Source organism: Ornithorhynchus anatinus, chromosome 7 (assembly GCF_004115215.2).
Source record: "Ornithorhynchus anatinus isolate Pmale09 chromosome 7, mOrnAna1.pri.v4, whole genome shotgun sequence".
Classification (NCBI taxonomy): domain Eukaryota; kingdom Metazoa; phylum Chordata; class Mammalia; order Monotremata; family Ornithorhynchidae; genus Ornithorhynchus; species Ornithorhynchus anatinus.
This window is the reverse complement of record NC_041734.1, coordinates 17,589,674-17,611,714: the sequence shown is the minus strand read 5'-3', so window position 1 is coordinate 17,611,714 and position 22,041 is coordinate 17,589,674.

The following is a 22,041-nucleotide window of genomic DNA, read 5'->3' as shown; positions in this document are numbered from 1 at the left end:
TGTCCTTCCTTTCCAAGTTGTACCCCAACACTTTCTTTCCAGCATTTATCATGTTGACGTATCCATTGCAAACAAAAATGAATTAGACTCATAGAGTTGCCTTCCCTGGCCTTCAAGAGCAAACCCTTGTAGCCCAGTGCCCGATACAGCGGCAGAATATAACCACATTTGGTGCCTGTGTGGTCTGCCTCTGATTGCTTCTGCATTTCGGTTTGTTTTAGGAGTTGTTAAATGGAAAGGTTTTGTCTCACAGAACCAAAAGTAATGGAAGAATCAGGAACCAGAGAGTATTGTTGTACCGGTTCTCTTCTGTAATGTTGTTTGCGTTCAAATAGTAGTCTGTCCAATTATCAAAATAGCCACTCAATCTCCAATGGCTCCTTCCCCTCTGCCTTCAAGCATGCCCACGTCTCCCCCATCCTAAAAAAACCCGCTCTTGACCCCACTTCCCCTTCCAGTTATCGCTCTATCTCCCTACTACCCTTCCTTTCCAAAATCCTAGAATGAGTAGTCTGCAATCTCTGCTTAGAATTCCTTAACTCCCATTCTCTCCTGGACTCCCTCCAATCTGGCTTCCGTCCCCTCCACTCTACCAAGACTGCTCTCTCTAAGGTCACCCATGACCTTCTTCTTGCCAAATCCAATGGCTCCTACTCCATTCTAATCCTCCTTGACCTCTCTGCTGCCTTTGATACTGTCGACCATCCACTCCTCCTCCATACCTTATCTCACCTTGGCTTCACGGACTCCGTCCTCTCCTGGTTCTCCTCTTATCTCTCTGGCCGGTCATTCTCGGTCTCCTTCGCAGGCGCCTCCTCCCCCTCCCATCCTTTAACTGTTGGAGTTCCTCAAGGGTCAGTTCTAGGCCCTCTTCTGTTCTCCATTTACACTCACTCCCTCGGTGAACTCATTCGCTCTCACGGCTTTGACTACCATCTCTACGCAGATGACACACAGATCTACATCTCTGCCCCTGTCCTCTCCCCATCCCTTCAGGCTTGCATCTCCTCCTGCCTCCGGGACGTCTCCACCTGGATGTCGGCCCGCCACCTAAAACTCAACATGAGCAAGACTGAGCTCCTCATCTTCCCTCCCAAGCCCGGTCCTCTCCCAGACTTCCCTATCACCGTGGATGGCACGACCATCCTTCCCGTCTCTCAGGCCCGCAATCTCGGTGTCATCCTTGACTCATCTCTCTCGTTCACCCCACACATCCTATCCATTACCAAGACCTGCTGGTTTCCCCTTTACAATATCACCAAGATCCGCCCTTTCCTCTCCACCCAAATGGCTACCTTACTGCTACAGGCTCTTGTTATATCCCGGCTAGACTACTGTGTCAGCCTTCTCTCTGATCTCCCTTCCTCCTCTCTCTCCCTGCTCCAGTCTATTCTTCACTCCCCTGCCCGGCTCATCTTCCTTCACAAACGATCTGGGTGTGTCACTCCCCTTCTTAAACACCTCCAGTGGTTGCCTATCAACCTCTGCTCCAAACAAAAACTCCTCACTCTAGGCTTCAAGGCTCTACATCACCTTGCCCCTTCCTACCTCTCCTCCCTTCTCTCTTTCTACTGCCCACCCCGCACGCTCCGCTCCTCTGCCGCCCACCTCCTCACCGTCCCTCGGTCTCGCCTATCCCGCCGTCGACCCCTAGGCCACGTCCGCCCACGGTCCTGGAATGTCCTCCCTCCTCACCTCCGCCAAACTGATTCTCTTCCCCTCTTCAAAACCCTACTCACCTACTCCAAGAGGCCTTCCCAGACTGAACTCCCCTTCTCCCTCTACTCCCACTACTGCCCCCCCTTCACCTCTTCACAGCTTAACCCTCTTTTCCTCCCATTTCCCTCTGCTCCTCCCCCTCTCCCTTCCCATCCCCTCAGCACTGTACTCGTCTGCTCAACTGTATATATTTTCATTACCCTATTTATTTTGTAATGAAATGTACATCACCTTGATTCTATTTAGTTGCCATTGTTTTTACGAGATGTTTTTCCCCTCGACTCTGTTTATTGCCATTGTTCTTGTCTGTCCGTCTCCCCCGATGAGACTGTAAGCCCGTCAAATAGCAGGGACTGTCTCTATCTGTTGCCGACTTGTTCATTCCAAGCACTTAGTACAGTGCTCTGCACATAGTAAGCGCTCAATAAATACTATTGAATAATAGCCAGATACTCTTGGAGTGGTTTTGCCTTGGTCTAGAACAAGAGATTCTCACTTCTAATTGGCCTGAGAAAACAGTCCCTTGCAGAAAGCCCAAGGTAGCACACATAGGCAAAGACCCTGTGCCCTACCTTTCTGATTAAGGCTTTGCTGCTATCCCCGGAGACAGAGAGCTTAATTTTCCTTCTTGTTCAGATTTGGGTCCAAATAGCAGCGTGTTATCATTTAGGGGATATGGTTTACTTTTCCTTTGAGCTGCACTATAGCTTTTCGGGACGTGGCAGGAATGTGAGACTCCTAAATTCAAGGGCAAACAGAGGAATGAGAACAAGAAAGGGCTGAAATTCCAAATCATTGTTGCATTCACTGGGTTTGTGGTGAAAGTTGTTATTGGGAAGGAATTTGGTGCCAATGCTATCATAAAGTTTTCTTTGAGCATTTGCCTACATGTGACTCTATGCTAGGCACTGCCAAAGTGAGTCAACTGGCAAAATAATTTACTCTGCACTGGGTAGGGTCAGTATCCATTTGAAAAATAAAATGCCGGAACGCACATGTCTTAATGGTGAACTGTTCCTCAAGTTTGTCTGTCTTGCCACTTGCCAGAGATCTCTTGCCCACATCCTGCCCCTGGCCTGGAACACCCCCCTCTTCATATCCAACAGATAAACACTCTCCCCACCTTCAAAACCTTCTTAAAAGCACTTCTCCTCCTAGAGGCCTTCCCCAACTAAGCCCACATTTCCTCTTTTCCCACTCCCTTCTGTATTGCCCTCACACTTGAATTTGCACGCTTTATACACCCCTGCCTCAGCCCCACAGCACTTATATCCAAATCCATAATTTAATTATATTAATGTCATTCTCTCCCTCTAGAATGTAAGCTCATTGTGGGCCCAGAACGTGTCCCGCAACTCTGATACATCATACTCTTCCAAGCGCTTAGTACAGTGCTCTACACACAGTAAGCACTCGATAAATGTGTTTGATTAATCAGAATGATTGATCATTCTCAATCCATTGAAAACAGGCTGTGGCTGCATTTGCCGTCATTTTTCCTGCTCAAATGACAGTTGCTGTTTCTTTCAAGCTGTGGGAAAAAGTCGTTTGACAACTTGGTATGCTTTCTCTTGCCCAGCTTGCCTTCCAGTAGTCCAGGAGACCAAGCATGAGAGTCATAGATCAGAGATGGTCCTTAACCAGTAGGGGAAGATCCCTGACCAATCCAAAAGAGCCTTGGATCACAGATCCTTCCCAGCTGGTAAGGGAGTAGCTTCTCAAAAATCTCTACTCATCTCTACTACCTTTCTGTCCCTCATAGAAAAGCAGCATGGCTCAATGGAAAGAGCCTGGGCTTGGGAGTCAGAGGTCACAGGTTCTAATCCCAGCTCTGCCACTTGTCAGCTGTGTGACTTTGGCTAAGTCACTTAGCTTCGCTGTGCCTCAGTTGCCTCATCTGTAAGCCCGGCAAGGGCAGGGACTGTATCTGTTACCGATTTGTACATTCCAAGTACTTAGTACAGTGCTCTGCACATAGTAAGCGCTCAATAAATACTATTGAATGAATGAATGAATAAAATGGGGATGAAGACCGTGAGCCCCACGTGGGACAACCTGATTACCTTGTATGTACTACAGAGCTTAGAACAGTGCTTGGCACATAGTAAGTGCTTAACAAATACTATCATTATCATTATTATTATCTTCTCTGCCAATCACTGGCAGAAGATGAACAAATCTGATGTCTATGTTAACGAGAAGCAGTGTGGCTTAGGGGAAAGAGCGCCGGCCTGGGAGTCAGAGTATGTGGGTTCTAATCCTGGCTCCACCACTAGTTTGCTGTGTGACCTTGGGCAATCCACTTCACTTCTCTGTGCCTCAGTTACCTCATGGGGATGAAGGCTGTGAGTCCCACGTGGGGCAAGCTGATAACCTTGTACCTACCTCCACACTTGGAACAGTGTTTGGCACATAGTGAGCGCTTAACAAATACCATACAAGTGTTGTGGCTTAGGGGAAAGAGCACAGGCCTGGGAGTTAGAGCACTTGGGTTCTATTCCCATCTCTGCCACTAGCCTGATGTGTGGCCTTGTGCAAGCCACTTCACTTCTGTGTTCCTCAGTTACCTCATCTGTTAAATGGGGATGAAGACTGTGAGCCCCACGAGGGACAACCTGATTACATTGTATCTACTCCAGCACTTAGAACAGTCTTGGCTCATAGTAAGCGCTTAACAAATACCATTTATTATTATTATAATTATTAATGGCAAGAGCCACATTGTATTACCAATAATTTGTTGGTTTTGTTAAATACTTTCTAAGTGCAAAATACATTCAGATGGAAACTGCCTGCTTTTCATCCAGTCAATCTTGTGTTGGCTGTTTAAGGGTTGGGAGTGGAAAGATATACTGTAAGCTTGTTGTGGGCAGAGAATATATCCGTTATATTGTTTTGTTGTTCTATCCCAAGCACTTAGTTCAGTGTTCTGCACATAGAATGTATTTAGAATATATAGAAGACTTTACCAAACTCTCGAGAAAGTACAGTGCAACAATAACAGACACATTCCCCACCCACAACAAGCTGACAGTAAGTGTTTGGTAAATACGATTGATTGTGATTGATTGTGAATCGTTTTGTTTTTGTTTTTGCTTCCAGTGGGCAAATCAAAAGCAATGTTTACCAACTAGCCTTCAAGTATAAAAATAAAAAGGAAAGAAAATGTACTATTGTGTTGACATCTAGCATTCACTGTGGCACAGCCTGGGTTGTCAGAGGACCTTCCTTCAATCCCTGCTCTGTCACTTTCCTGCTTTGTGACCTTGGGCAAGTCCAAGGGAGTAAGCTCTTCCTCTAGACTGTAAAATCCTGTTAAACTGCAAGCTCCTCCTCTACACTCTAAGTGCTTCTTCTAGATTGTAAGCACTCATCCTAAACTCTAAGGTTCTTGGTTAGACTCTAAGTTCTTCTAGTAGACTATATGCTCTTGCTCTTGGCAGTAAACTCCTCCTATAGACTGTAAGCTCCTCTTTCATACTATAAGCTTCTCTTCTAAGTTCCTTGAGGGCAGAGACCATGTTTACCAACTCTATTGTACTGCACTCCAGTAAGTACTTAATACAGTGCTTTGCCCATGGAAAGTGCTCAGTAAATAGTGTTGATTGATTGATTGAGACAATATGTATCCTTTCACTAATCCCTTTCATTCCCTGAACATCAGTTTGTTTCTCAGTACAATGAAGTAATAACATTTGACCATCAAGAGCAGGAATTTGCTGAGGAGAAATTTGCTATTAAACAAGATTTTGTGGGTTCTCCTAAGAAAGGCTCTACATAAATTCCATGTATTAAGCTTTTTTTTTAACATTTTATTACTATTTTGGAAGGTTTCCCATTTATCTTTCACTCTCCTTTCCAATAAGGGCAGTTAAAATTTTGAGATTCTCCATTTGCTTTGTGGGGACCAAATTTATTCATTCATTCAAAGCAGGAAAAGACTATGTCAATGAGGCACCATGTCACTTCTGCAAGTGACAAACTGGAAATAAATCAGGAAAATTAAAGTCTGCAGTTCAGGATTCAAAATTAGAATTCAAATTGGGGTAGGGCAACCTTAGATTTGGTGACATGTTCCATAAACAAGACTAAGTTAATCTGATATATATGCTAGCATGGTCAAAATATTTTTTAAAAACATTTTTATCACTAAAAGCTATTTATCACTTTGATTTATATTTACTTTGTGTGTAAAATAATTACCTATTCTTTTCGGTTTTTTTCAACATGAGAATCTAGACATAGGGACATGAAAATAAACTCCAGTATTCATTTATTCAGTGACATTTATTAAGCGCTCACTGTGTGCAGAGTACTGTACTAAGTGCTTAGGAGAGTACAATACAACAATAACAGACATATTCCTTGCCCACAATAAATTTACAGTCCAGGGGCAGGGGTGGGGAGTCAGACATTAATATAAATACATTACATTGGAGAAGCAGCGTGGCTCAGTGGAAAGAGCACGGGCTTTGGAGTCAGGGCTCATGAGTTCGAATCCCAGCTCTGCCACTTGTCGGCTGTGTGACTGTGGGCGAGTCACTTCACTTCTCTGGGCCTCAGTTCCCTCATCTGTAAAATGGGGATTAAGACTGTGAGCCCCACGTGGGACAACCCGATCCCCCTATGTCTACCCCGGAGCTTAGAACAGTGCTCGGCACATAGTAAGCGCTTAACAAATACCAACATTATTATTATTATTATATATAAGTGCTGTGAGGCTGGAAGGGGAGAAGAACAAAGGGAGCAAGTCAGGATGATGCAGAAGGAGTGGGAGAAGAGGAAAGGGGGCTTAGTCAGGGAAGACCTCTTGAAGAAGCTCTGCCTTCAATAAGGTTTTGAAGGGGGGGAGTGTATTTTTCTATCAGATTTGAGGAGGGAGGGCGTTCCAGACCAGTCATGATGTGGGAGAGGGGTCGGCGGCTAAAAAGATGAGATGGAGGCACAGTGAGAAGGCCTTAGAGGAACCAAGTGTGTGGGGTGGGTTGTAGTAGAAGAGTAGCAAGGTGAGGTAGGAGGTGGCAAGTATTGTTTTCCATATGCTTAATTTGTTTAAAATAAGTATGCTATTGTTTCAGGATATTTCATGGTCTCTGCTTTCCTTTTTAAGATCAAGTCCAAAAATTCTTAGCCCCATCTGCTTTTCTGAAAAGTTAACAAGCCTATTCCATATATTTGGTGTCTAAAAGTGCTAAAGGCATAATACCCAACTGTATTAACTATCTGTTTTGTTCCATATTTGACTGGGGTACATATATTTTGGGTTTATATTCTACAACTCCAAATCAGGCAGGAGATATGCCCATATGAAAACAAGAGGATCTTGTGAGGTGGTAAAGGGATAAAGAAACTGCTGTTAAGTTCCCTTCTGGCATTTGGACTGAGGTGCCATTTCATGTCATAAAGTTTGGAAAATGATGGCGAGCCTCCTGTGTCATAAGTAGCTTGGTTTTAGGGGTTGATGGGTGTACATTTTAGAAACAGCAGACCAAATGACTTCTTTTCTTCTTGCTATTTGAGCAGTAAATCAGACCCTCTTGTACGCTAGGGGAGCGTTAATGCCCTATTAATCTGTATTTTTACCTAAAATAGAATCCTAGACTCCTAGACCCAGGAAAAAGATTGTGAGCTTGTTGTGGGTAGGAAATGTGTCTTCCAACTCTGTTGTATTGTAGTCTCCCAAGAGCTTAGTACTGTGCTCTGCACACACTGAATGCTCAGTAAATATGATGGATTGACTGATTTTATTAATGTCTATCTCCCTCTCTAGATAGTAAACTCCTTGTTAGCAGGGAATGTGTCTGCCAACTCTGTTATATTGTACTCCCCCAGGAGCTTAGTGCAGTGCTCTGCACGCTGTAAGTGCTCAATAAATGTGTCTGATTGACTTCTGGCCCTGCTTCCTGGGGAATGTGCAAGATATGAGCCATATTCAACACATGTATTCAATCCATGTTAAGCACTGATATAACAACAAATTAAGCAGGATGGACACAGACCCTGTCCAACACTGGTCACTACCAGGGAGTGTCTGTTCAATTCAGATGAACAGTCTTAAATTTGGGATTTGGAACCATCAGCATGAGAGAGTGAACTCCTTCAAATACCTTTTCCCATCGCACTTCAAGCAAATGTGACGTCTAATGTGGTGGCAGGAAGAGCCACCTAGGATGCCTTTAATTATAAAAGTGCATAGATAGGTAAAAGGAAAGGTTTCACAGGACCAGGAGGGTAAAGCTAAAGGGTTTCAAGGTAGAACTGAGGGAACTTTTCCACGTCAGTGGGGAGTCTGGCCTCTGGAATCATTTTGTAGATTTTAATTTAGGGCCGGGAATGGAGAGGCAGAGATGGTGCTTGCTATTGGTTCTGGAAGCCTGCAGAACCTTTCTCTGTGAGACTGGGGGAAGGGAAAATTTTCCTACCCCTTCCCAGGTCTGCCTTCACTGTGAACAATTTCCAGCAAGGCCGGAGGTAATTGCGGCTAAGCTGTGTTTGCTTCCCTTGTCTCTGCTGCTCTTTGATTCATCAGGTGTGCAAGAACAGCCCCCAGCCTCATCACTGTCAGCTTTTTAACCGGTTGCTTCTTTTCTGCTTGAAATAGTCACTCCACCTTCTTCTCATTCATTCATATTTATTGAGCACTTAATGGGTGCAAAGCACTGTACTAAGTGCTTGGGAGAGTACACTGTAACAACCAACACATTCCCTGCCCACAGTGAGCTCACAGTATAGAGGGGCAACAATATGCCTAAATAAATAAATATATTATAGATATATACAGATATATATATGTGCTGCGGGGATGGGAGGGAGGATGAATGAAAGGAAGAAGTAATTCTTACCACCCACACCCCCTGAAACCCCTGTGTTCCCCCTACTGAGGACAGTGTCCTCACGATCCTCTTTAGCAAGCATGCCGTCTTCCAAATTGCATCCTCGTGACATTAGTTCTTTCCAAAGCTGCAATTTAAATGTCTCATCTGAGGTAGCACCAATAAAATGCTAACTGGCCAGTATTCACCATTTTGAAGAACAGCATGACACAGTGTATAGAGCACGGCCATGGAAGTTGAAAGATTATAGGTTCTAATCCCTGCTTCGCCACTTGTCTGCTGTGTGACCTGGACAAAGTTACTTCACTCCTCTGGGCCTCAGTTACCTCATCTGTAAAATGGGGATTGAGACTGTGAGCCCCATGTGGGACAGGGATTTTGCTCAACCCAGTTTATTTATATCTAACCCAATGCTTAGTACAGTGCCTCATACAAAGTAAGCACTTTAAAAATACCATAATTATCATTATTATTAATTAGACATTTTCTCCGCTCATAATGGCCTTACAGTCTAGAAGAAGGCCTCTTGGAGGAGATGTGACTTTTAATAAGGTTTTGAAGGTGGGGAAAGTGATGGTCTGTTGGATACGAAGAGAGATGGTTCCTTGCTAAAGGAAAGACTTGGGAAGGGGGCGGTGGTGAAATAGAGATACACACACACACGGGTGTTTGTATGTTTATTACATATATATTAACATATTTATATATAAGTGCCTTCAATATATTAAACATACACACACACATGGCATAATGGACATATAATGGATATATAGAACATCCTTTGTACTTGAAGAAAACAAGATAGATAATGAAATTCACCCCGGGCGCTTGTGTCACTAAAATGGGCTTTGTTCTGTCAATATATTTATTATGTGCAGGCTCTGGGCTAGTATTCATTTCTACCTCCATGTCCTCATGAAGTTTCTGCTCAAAAAGATTGTTGAGTCTGTTGTATTGTACTTTCCTATGCTCTTAGCACTTCTCTATTTGTTGCCAAATTGTACTTTCCAAGCTCTTAATACAGTGCTCTAAAAACAGTAAGTGCTCAGTAAATACAATTGAATGAATGAATGAACTTAGTGCAGTACTCTGTGCCTGTTAAGCACTCAGTAAATTTGATGGATTGATTGATGAATTGCAGAACACTGTATGGATTCAGTTGGAGAAATAGACTCCCAGTTTCTAGCTGAGCCACAACGCGGTCAGTAAAGTCATGTTTGAAAAAGTTATTCTAGCAGGTGCTTCATGCAGTCTGCTGATGACAAATGTTTGTGGAATATCTGCTCACCTGGGTGATGATTGAATAATTCAGAGCCTCTAGTGGTGAGCAAGATTCAGTCTCCATATGGAAATTTTGACTTTCAGAAAGCTCCAATAGAGCTCAATATGAACTAAAATGGAGCTTGCTGGGATGCAGAGTCAGACTGTAAACTAAAGACTGTCTATTGGTGGGATACAGTCTACATTTGGAATACATTAATGGGGTGAACTTCTCATCTCCTAAGTCAATATGAAAAGACAAAGAGCTAAAAAAAATACATGGATAGATGAAGCGAGACTGCAGAATTAAACATTGCATGTATCCTTTCCTTATCACACATGGAGTATTTCTTCTTTCTCTAGTTTTTGTGTCTTGATTTCCAACCTTCCTGTTTTGTTTTTTTATGGAATTCTATTAAGTACTTACTTTGTGTTAAATCGCTGTTCTACACACTGGGTTGGATGCAAGTTAATCAGGCCAGATAAAGGCCTGTCTCACATGGGGCTTAGTCAAGTGGGAGAGAGAACAGGTATTTAATTTCCGTTTCACAGTTGAGGAAATTGAGGCACATAGGAATTAAGTGACTTTCCCAATGTCACCCAGCAGGCAAGTAGCAGAACTGGGATTAGAACCCAGGTCCTCTGGTTCCCAGGCCTGTGCTCTATCCACTAGGTCTCGCTGCTTCTCAACCTGTTTCCAAGTTGTGTCTCATTTTCTTCCAGATGGCTCATCACCCTTTAAAATGACAGTTGGTTCCGGGTACTTTAAAAAAGATGCCCTTCAATTGAAGAAAGGCATTATTTGAGAAAACAAGAAGTTCTATTGTTATTAACTCTATTATAGATGCCTTCATTCAATAAACAGTGTTCTTTGTAGTTATTCAGTATGATTTGTCAAGAAAGATTTTCTGTGTATTCTTTTTGAAGTTCTTATGTACAATAGCATCCCCTTCTTGTTGGTCACGTGTATACTGTCACACAGTCAGTTAGTGGTCTTTATTGATAATGGAGCAAAAAGCACAAGAGAAACAAAAAAATAGGATCCCAGCTCTTGAAGAATTTACCATCTATTCATTCATTCATTCACTAGTATTTATTGAGTGCTCACTATGTGCAGAGCACTGTACTAAGTGCTTGGAATATACAATTCGGCAACAGATAGAGACAATCCCTACCCATTGATGGGCTTACAGTCTAATTGGGGGAGACAGACAGACAAAAACAATAGCAATAAATAGAATCAAGGGGATGTACATCTCATTAACAAAATAAATAGGGTAATAAAAATATGTACAAATGAGCGGACGAGCACAGTGTTGAGGGGAGGGGAAGGGAGAGGGGGAGGAGCAGAGGGAAATGCGGGGGGAAAGGGGGCTTAGCTGAGGGGAGGTGATGGGGGGGCAGAGAGGCAGCAGAGGGAGCAGAGGGAAAAGGGGAAGCTCAGTTTGGGAAGGCTGAGGAAGAGGTGAGCTCTCAGTAGGGCTTTGAATTCATTCATTCAATAGTATTTATTGAGCGCTTACTATGTGCAGAGCACTGTACTAAGCGCTTGGGATGAACAAGTCGGCAACAGATAGAGACAGTCCCTGCCGTTTGACGGGCTTACAGTCTAATCGGGGGAGACGGACAGACGAGAACAATGGCAATAAACAGAGTCAAGGGGAAGAACATCTCGTAAAAACAATGGCAACTAAATGGAATCAAGGCGATGTACAATTCATTAACAAAATAAATAGGGTAACGAAAATATATACAGTTGAGCGGACGAGTACAGTGCTGTGGGGATGGGAAGGGAGAGGTGGAGGAGCAGAGGGAAAAGGGGAAAATGAGGGTTTAGCTGCGGAGAGGTAAAGGGGGGATGGCAGAGGGAGTAGAGGGAGAAGAGGAGCTCAGTCTGGGAACGCCTCTTGGAGGAGGTGATTTTTAAGTAAGGTTTTGAAGAGGGAAAGAGAATCAGTTTGGCGGAGGTGAGGAGGGAGGGCGTTCCAGGACCGCGGGAGGACGTGACCCAGGGGTCGACGGCAGGATAGGCGAGACCGAGGGACGGTGAGGAGGTGGGCGGCAGAGGAGTGGAGCGTGCGGGGTGGGCGGTAGAAAGAGAGAAGGGAGGAGAGGTAGGAAGGGGCAAGGTGATGGAGAGCCTTGAAGCCTAGAGTGAGGAGTTTTTGTTTGGAGAGGAGGTTGATAGGCAACCACTGGAGTTGTTTAAGAAGGGGAGTGAAGAGGGGAAGAGAATTAGTTTGGCGGAGGTGAGGAGGGAGGGCATTCCAGGACAGCGGGAGGATGTGGGCGAGGGGTCAACGGCGGGATAAGCGAGAATAGGGGATGGTGGCAAGGTGGGCGGCAGAGGAGTGGAGTCTATGGGGTGGGCAGTAGAAAGAGAGAAGGGAGGAGAAGTAGGAGGGGCCAAGGGGATGGAGAGCCTTGAAGCCTAGAGTGAGAAGTTTTTGTTTCGTGCAGAGGTTGATGGGCAACCACTGGAGGTTTTTAAGAAGGGGAGTGACATGCCCAGAATGTTTCTGCAGGAAGATGACCTGGGCAGCAGAGTGAAGAGTAGACTGGAGCAGGGAGAGACAGGAGAAAGGGAGATCAGAGAGCAGGCTGACATAGTAATCCAGCCGGGGTATTATGAGAGCCTGTACCAGTAAGATAGCCGTTTGGGTGGAGAGGAAAGGGCGGATCTTGGTGATATCATAAAGGTGAGACCGGCAGGTCTTGGTGACGGATTGGATGTGTGGGGTGAACGAGAGAGCGGAGTCAAGGATGACACCGAGGTTGCGGGCTTGAGAAACGGGAAGGATGATCGTACCGTCCACAGTGATAGGGAAGTCAGGAAGAGGACGGGGCTTGGGAGGTAAGATAAGGAGCTCAGTTTTGGAGCTTCCAGTTGTACTTTGAAAGTTATGATGTTTAATTTCAAAAGGAATATATCTACATCTGTGTGTATCAATATGTACACACATAGATGTAGATATATATCAATATTGTTCATTAAGGACTTACTGTGTGCAGAGCCCCTTACTGTATTGCGTGCTTAAGAGTGTACAGTGCAACAGAGTTGGTAGATATGTTCCCTGCCCACAAAATGTTTGGTAGTTTAAAAAGAGTCAAGTACTTTGCAGTAGGAAAAGAGAAGAAAAAAAATCAGAGTCCCAATCTGCACACAAGATTAGGTGCGATTGCTTGCAATTTGTCAACAGTTCAAATAAAGTAAAAAAAAGTCGGAGGTTTTTTTTTTTTGGTATTTGTTAAACACTTACTATAATAATAATAATAATAATGTTGGTATTTGTTAAGTGCTTACTATGTGCCGAGCACTGTTCTAAGTGCTGGGGTAGACACAGGGGAATCAGGTTGTCCCACGTGGGGCTCACAGTCTTAATCCCCATTTTACAGATGAGGTAACTGAGGCACCGAGAAGTTAAGTGACTTGCCCAAAGTCACACAGCTGACAAGTGGTAGAGCCGGGGTTCGAACCCATGACCTCTGACTCCAAAGCCCGTGCTCTTTCCAGTGGGCCACGCTGCTTCCAGGCACTATATACTATATACCAGGCACTATACTAAGTGCTGGGGTAAATAATAGATAATCAGATCCATGTCCCACATGGGGCTCACAATCTTAATTCCTATTTTATAGAGAAGTGAAATGACTTGCATAAGGTCACACAGCAGACAAGTGGTGGAGCCAAAATTAGACCCCAGGTCCTTCTGACTCCTAGGCCCTTGCTCTATCCACTGGGCCCTGCTGCTTCTTACTGAGCAACATCTGACCCATTAATATATTTTTCTTTTCATTTGCTTAAAAGAGGTGAAGCCTCCCCTGTTAGATTGGAAGCTGCCTGAGGGCAGAGATCAACTCTTCCAACTCCATTGTATTATACTCTCTCAGATGCTCAGTACATGGGTCTCTACATACTGTAAGCGCTCAAAAAAAGCCACTGACTCTTTGGTTGAGCCCATCTTTTCCCATTTGGGTTCAAAGAGGAGACACTAGGAAAGAAGGGAATTCCCTAATGAATTTTCACATCTCCCAGCCTGTGCCTCAGAATCCCTGCTGGCTGGGGTGTTGATGTTGTCTGCTGGAGAAATCGATAAACTGTTTATTTTAAAGTAGCAGCATCCAACACCCTCCTCCATTATTCATGTTTCTTTGTTCAGAGTTCCAGGAGCAAGATTACGGGAGTTACTGCCGTTTGAAACCCAGTGGACAAAGTCTGAAGCCAGTAGGCCGCTTTCCGGGCAGTTTCAGAAGCAAGGTAAAGGTGAAAAAGATGGCCCCCATTAGAATGACGAAGTATCTCTGTACTTCTGGCCACAGGTCCCTCCAAGGGTATCGACGTTGACCAACTGATAATAATTTCAACTAACTGAAATGCCTCTTTTCAGTCTTGATTTGAGGGAAACACAATGGGGAGGAGTATGGTCTCTCTCAGCTTCACTTGTAACTGACAAGATCTGAGAGCTTTTTAACAGGGCTGAAGTGAACAAAGAGTTTAAGAGAGGGCATGTGAAGACCCCAGATTGACTTTTTGTGACCCTCTAATCCCTCACAGTTTGCCTAATCACTTTCAATTTCCTCCTTACTTGCTGCTGCATTAAAAGCACCTCCTCTTTCTGGCTCCCACCCTCTGAATGAAAAGTCTGTGACTGTATATACATGGTGGAAAGAGCCTTTTTTTTCTTTAATTGTCCCTTGACCTTCCATCCTGGGTACAACAATTTACAGATCTCTGAATCTCTCAGAAAACCTGATTTTCTCTTTTAAACAACCCAGAAAAAAGCAGAGAACACACCCAGCTACTCACTCACTGATCTGACCCATTCTGAGATCAATGAACTTCTGTCTTATTATAGTACACAGATTGGTGTGGTCTAAACTGCTATAAATCTTGATGGCTGACAGAACATTAAATGAATGCCAATAATTTATGTGTAGTATCTCCCTTCTGCCAGGGCTAGAAAATATCCAAAATATCAGCACAAAGGGAAGGAGAAAGGGGGACTTTCTAAACTCTAGTGTCCCGGGAAAGATCTTATGCGTGTCCCTTACTTGACTGTCTTGCCTAACTGCACCATCTTGGAAGGGGCATTTACCTTGGCTTCTTAGCTTGAGGTGGTTGGTTCATACCAGTTGTGTGATCTTGACATTCTTCTAGTCTATCAAGTCTCTGAAACTTGAAGTTGCATAGAAGCTTGAGATATATCATCATTTCTCATGGGTGAATGTGAGAAGGTTGCTTAACTTGGCTCTACCTGCCTCATGGCACCCAAGATTGTTTTTTGTCATTTACAGGCTGTAAATGTCAAGCGTCTCCTAGATGGTCAGTGATTTTGTCAGTGAAAGTTCATGGTGCTTCTTGTTAATTTTTCTTTTACGTTTGCCCCCCGTGTTGTCAGAGCAGTAGCATTTCCCTGCTTCTTGTGAAGCAGTGCTGTCCAGTGGATTGAGCCTGGACCTGGGAGTCAGAGGACCTGGGTTCCAATCCTCCTCTGCCAGTTGCTTGCAATTTGTCCTTGGGAAAGTCACTTAACTTCTCTGTGCCTCAGTTTCCTTAACTGTATAATGGAGATTAAATACCTGTTCTCCCTCCTACTTGACTTTAAGCCCCATGTGAGACAGGGACACTTTCCAAACTAATTGTTGTACCTAAGCTAGTACTTGGACCAGTGTTTGACATATACTAAGTACTTAACAAATGCCATAAGAAGAAGTAGCATTGGTCTAGTGGATAGAACGTGGATCCGGGAGTCAGAAGGACCTGGGTTCTAATCCCACTCTTCCGTATTTCTGCTGTTTGACCTTGGGCAAATCACTTAACTTTTGTGGGCCACAGTTAACGCATCGATAAAATGAGGATTAAGACTGTGAGCCCCATATGGGTCATGGATTGTGTCCAACTGGATTAACTTGTATTTTCCCCAGCACTTAGTACAGTGCCTGGCACATAGTAAATGCTTAACAAATACCATTGAAAGAAAAAAAATGAAGGAAGCAAGAGTCCCTAATATGGTAGTATCCAGTAAACTCATTCAAGACCTCTTGCTATTTAAAATATTAACTTCAAGCTTCACCTAGCAGCAGCTGTGATTGTGAGGTTCACTTTCCCGCCAAAAAATAATCTGATGTGTGTGTATGAGTGTGTGTGTGTGTGTGTGTGTGTGTGTGTGTGTGTTCACTCAGATGTACATAGTTGTTCCTCATATTTGAAGATGATACGCTCACCATGACCATGAGAGGAACATGAATGTATGTCCAGTACTTTATTCCAAACTCTGAGTCCATGAAGATCATCTTTTCAGTGCCGCTAATTTGCCTCGCCACTTGCAGCACCTGTGACACTCTTTTCAAATTGGCTTCCAGGTGTAATAATCTTCCAGCAATCCTTGCTGTTGGAGACCAAATTGCTTCTCCTCAAGGGTGGTCTGGTGGTAGTACCTCATTTTTTGAGACCAGGCACCACTATATGTTTTTCATGATATTTGTTAAGAACTTACTATGTGTCAGGCACTGTACTAAGCACTCACCAGGTTAGATACAAGCTAATTAGGTAGAACACAGTCCATGTGCCTCATGGTACTCACAGTTTTACAGATTAGGTAACTGAGTCACAGAGAAGTTAAGTGACTTGTCCAAGGTCACATAGCAGAAGAGTGGCAGAGCTGGGATTAGAAACCAGATCCTTCTGATTCCCTGGCCGATTGTCTGTCCACGAGGCAACACTTCTTCTCACATACGTCTTCCATATGTGTCCTGGGTACTCCACTAGCATCTTTTTTCCTCACCCTTTCTGCATTGCACAGCTGCACTCTACGAGCGTCGGCTTAATGTAGGTGAGCTGACTGAATTCCAAATTTTCATTGTGGGTTCCATCTTCCTGCCATGCAGTGTTCAGACTGGTTCATGGGTGATGTCGATAAACTAATCAGGAGCTGGATGTGCCCGTTGGTCTTCTAAAACAGATCTAGGCCACACACTTAAATATGAAGACAACACTTCCCTAAAGCCTTGTAGTTTTCCCCACTTAGTATAATACCCAATTCCCCATTGCTGTCGCACTCTGTCTTGCAAGCTCCTGAAAGCCATGCTGGCCTTTTACATTCTCTTTTCTGTCTATCAGTGCATCATCTCCAACTCAGTATAATACCTAGTGCTCCATTGTTTTCACACTCTCTTGCAGGCTGCTGAAAACGGTGGTGGCCTTTTAAATTATTTTTCCTACCTCTTTGTCTAGCGGTGCATCTTCTCCAACTTAGTATCATATTCCGGGCCCCATTGTTGATACACTCTGCCTTGCAGGTTGCTGAAAACTGTACTGGCCTTTATACTTCTTTTTCTCACATCTTTGGAGAGTGCACTGTCCAAATGAGACAACAAAAAATGTTGCTCAGATACCGAGGAGCTTGATTATTCTCTAGTCCTTTTTTCCAGCCGTGGGTAATGGTTCAGGACATCTTCAGTGAAAAACATCTTTCACTGGATTAAATATGGTTTGGAGAAATTTGAAAATTCCACCCCGTGAGCACTTTTCCTGCAAACCTCTACTGTCAGGCTACAGTTAAGTGTCTTGGTTTCAGTGTCCACCATCTCCTGTGAGCCGTTCAGTGTTTTGTGGTTGCATGGCATAATGTGGAAGCCTCATGATTTTAGTAGATCCAGTCAATGTGGTATTTGTCTTAGTGCTGTGGGTTGCAAGTGTCCCTCTCAGCTGGCAGAGAAAATGATAAAAGACACTTTCTGACAGCTTGTTGTAAAAGGAACTCGCTGTATTTTCCTTGAGGTAAGGCTTAAATCGGCAAGAACTGAATTTTTTTTTTTTGGGTCTACCTTTCACTGTAGCATAATTTTGAAAGCATGTTAGCAAGGAAGCCTACCTCTGATTTTCATCCCTCCCGCTACATAGAATTCACTTTGGAATTGATAATGGCAGTAACGTGGTTAGTTCAGTGCTCTGTACACTGTAAGAGCTCAGTAAGTACCCTTGACTAATTGAGAGATAACCACATCAGCATATAGCATTATAGGACATTCACCCTGTCCTATAATTGACTACCTTCAGATGTAGTGATCATTATTTCATACAAGCCTGGAAATCTTTGGTAATTACTGTGTTAATACAGAGTAATTGCAAAGCTATTTCTCCCTCACAAATTGTATGGTAGTTATAGTTGGAATTACCATGAAAATGAAGAACTTTTAGTTGCCAGTAAATGATTGCTTTATAATTACAAAATAATTGCCTAGTTATTTGGGCCTAGAGAGATAAAGCATTGCACACAATTCATGAATCCTGCCGTCAGAGCTGCCAGTGTCCAAGGGTATCATTTCCTTGGAAAGTCATCTTGAGGATTGTCTCAAATTTTTGGAAACTTTCACTTCTGGGAGTGAAAAAGGAAATGACACTAGGGAAATGGCCTCCCTCATTAAAACGTCGGTTTGTGACCCCCTCGCCCCCCCCCGCCAAGGTATTGCTGTGCTAAAATTAACCCAGAAATGACGGTAACAGGGTGGATTTTTCTTCCCTGAAGGGATTTAAGCAAATGCAGTCGGAAGAGTTGAGAAGCAGCGGGGTCCAGTGGAAAGAGCATGTGGCTAGCGGGCAGAGAGACCCGGGTTCTAATGTCAGCTGTCATGCTGTCAGCTGTCAGCTGTCAGCTGTGTGACTGTGGGCAAGTCACTTAACTTCTCTGTGCCTCAGTTCCCTCATCTGTAAAATGGGGATTAAGACTGTGAGCCCCACGTGGGACAACCTGATTCCCCTGTGTCTACCCCAGCGCTTAGAACAGTGCTCTGCACATAGTAAGCGCTTAACAAAAAGCAACATTATTATTATTATTATGTCAGCTCTACCGTTTGTCTGCTGTGTGATCCTGGGTAAATCACTTGACTTCTCTGGGCCTCAGTTTTCCCTCCTGTAAAATGAGGGTTAAATATCTGTCTTCCCCCCCTTAGACTGTGACCCTCTGTGGGACAGAGACTCTGTCCAGCCTGACTGTTTGATATCTACCCCTATGCTTGGCATGTAACACTTGCTTAACAAGTACTTCTTCTTATTGACATTATTATTATTATTATTGCTATTATAAGAACATTATCCCCCAATTCCTGAATCTCCTTTTGGGGGGATATTTCAGACTGAAGGATCCAGGAAGACATGTGGGCAGTTGTCTGATTTGGGTAACATTTTGTCCTTTCCCTGGGCATTTATTTTATTTTGCCTTATTTGTCACAAGCACCTTCAGTTCCATTCACGGGAACCTTATTTCCAAAAGAAATGAAAATCAATCAGTGGAAGATGAACGTCTTCTAATTGTTTGTTTTCCCACTTCAATTTCTTGGCCTTATTTAACCAACCAATCAATGGTATTAATTGGGCATTCTCTGTGTGCAGAGCACTATACTAAGGACTTGGGAGAGTACAGTCCAACAGAGTTGGTAGATATTCCTGCCTACAAGGAGCTTACAGTCTAAAATGGGAGAAAAGCATTAAGATAAATTACAGGTAAGGGAAATAGAGTATAAGGGAAGGGACATAAGAGCTGTGGGGCTGAGGTGAGTATCGGAGTGCTTAAGGAGTAAACAGCAAAGTGCATACACAAGCTGAGGGGAAAGTGAATAGGGGAAACGAAGACTTAGGAAAGTGGTCTTAGAGGAGATGGGATCTTAAGAGGGTTTTGAAGATGGGGAGAGTGGTGGTCTGTGGGAGACACATGGGGAAGGAGCTCAGGCCAAATGGAGGTCTGGGCAAAAGGTCAATGGTAAGATGGGCAAGATTGTAATGCAGTGAGTAGGTTGGCTTTGGAGGAGGGAAATACCCAGGTTGGGTTGTAGAAGAAGCATGGCCCAGAGGGAAGTACGCAGGCCTGGGAAGATCTGGGTTCTAATTCCTAATCTGCCAATTTCTTGCTCTGTGACCTTGGGCAAGTCGCTTAACTTTTCTGTCCCTCAGTTTCCTCACCTGTAAAGTAAGGATTAAGACTGTGAGCCCCTTGAAGAAGAGAGACTGTGTCTGACCTGATTAATGTGCATCTACCCCAGCACTTAGAAATTGCTTGATAAAAAGTACTTAAAAATTACCATAATAATAATAATAGTAGAAGAACAGTTAGGTTAGGAAGGAGAAAGACCAGTTTGAAATGATATTGTATAAATCTCTAGTTGGGTAACAAGAAATGCTGAATCAACTCTGTTGGGACTCCTTGATGAGGAAATCTGGCCAAAAACCAATTAGTCCATAATTTGATATTTTCTTCATTATCATCCTCAACCATGTCAGCATCATTAGTATTTAGTGTTTACTATGTACTAAGTGCTAAGTGACCTAGGAACTTAGGGACTTTTATACAGTAAAAGCACAACTCTTACTTCTGAAGACTTCATTCTAATGGCGACAAATTGACATAAATAATTATAGACCATTTGAAGAAGACTAAAAACACACTGTTCAATAAATCAATCATATTGCATATTTACTGTGTGCAGAGCACTATACCAAGATCTTGGGAGAGGACAGTATAACAATATAACAGACACATTTCCTGACCACAATGACTTTACAGTCTAGAGGGTGAGACAGACGTAAATAAATAAATTATGGATATGTACATATGAGCTGTGGGACTGGGAGGAGGGATGCAGAAGGGAGTGGAGGATAAGGAAAAGAGGATGTAGTCAGGGAAGGCCTCTTGAGGGAGATGTACCTTCAGTTAGGCTTTGAAGTGGGAGAGTATAATTGTAAAATATGAAGAGGGAGGGTGTTCCAGGCCACAGGCAGAAGATGGATGAGAGGTTGGCAGTGAGATAGATGAGACTGAGGTACAGTGAGTAGATGAGCATTAGAGGAATGAAGTGTGCAGGCTGGATTATAGTAGAAGTAGTGAAGTGAAGTAAGAGGGGGCAGGTTGATTGGTTGCTTTAAAGCCAATGGTTAGGACTTTCTGACAGATGAGCAGATGGGTGGTTAAAACTGGTAAAAACAAAAGTCAGCTCAACTTGAAAAAGTCAATTGAAAACAGAATAAACCTGGAGTGCTAAAGGGGACTCCCATTATAGTTTTTGCTCTAATGTCCATAGGCATCCTGATGCAATAGTATTTTGAAAGGAAATCAAATATATAATATAAAGGTTATTTTTCATCTCTGTTACCCATCTCAATTGGATGGGCAATGCAAGCAAACTGAAGAATTACATAATATTCTAGACTATTACCTCTAGATTGTAAGGTCACTGTGGGCAGGGAATGAGACACCCAACTCCATTATATTATACTCTCCCAAGCACTTAGTACAGTGCCATGCAACAGTAAGCGCTCAATAAATGTGATAGATTGATAGATGTACAAAGATTTCATTCTGCAGTTTTCTTTTTCTAAAATCTCCATTTTTTTCACATTTTTTTTCCACATTTGGCACTACTCTGCTTCACAGATGACGTGATCAAATCATTGAATCTGTCATTAGTTCCCATTCCTTTCAGATTCTATTGAATACACATTTAGGAGGTGTGGTGTGCTGATTAAAAGAACACCATGAATTCTTCATGATAATCTCATAATGTAGGTTGGGTCGGTTCTAAATAGTACATAAACACTGTTTCTGGCACTTGGCCATCTCGTCAGTTTCCCGTTCCTCTTGCTCAGCCTAGGTTGCTGCTTTGTACTTTTGAAACCTCACTTTCTTGGTGGTGAGCAAAAAGGCTGCTATTAAAAAAATGTTTCCAAATAATTTAAAAGAAAGTACTGTGCATGAAGCGGTTCCTTTGGAGAACAATTGTTTCTGCTACGATTGCCTGAAAGAAGACAGAAAGACTTTCAGCTCCTCCATTAACAATAGGTCACAGTAGGATTTGTCCTGTAGATTTTCTATGTGCTAATTTGGGCCAGACGAGACAGCTTCCACCAGAAAATTCCTAGTAAATATAAGGTTGGCCCCTGCAGATCTGGATTAGTTTGTGCCTCAGCTAGGAAAGTAGTTCTTGTTCTCACCTGCTTAACTCTGGAGGCAGATAGATATTCTGTAATGAGAGATAGAAGAGTAATAGAATTGAAGGAAAGAATGTTCATGCACAATGAGATTCCCTCCTATTTCATCTGGAAGCTTGTCCATTTAAGATTGACAACCAACATGCAGAACATTACAAAGTGGTATTTTCACAGATTCTGAGTTGAAGACTTTAAATATAAAGTTTTCCCACTGATTCAGTTATTGGAAGTCTGAAGAAGCAACACAAC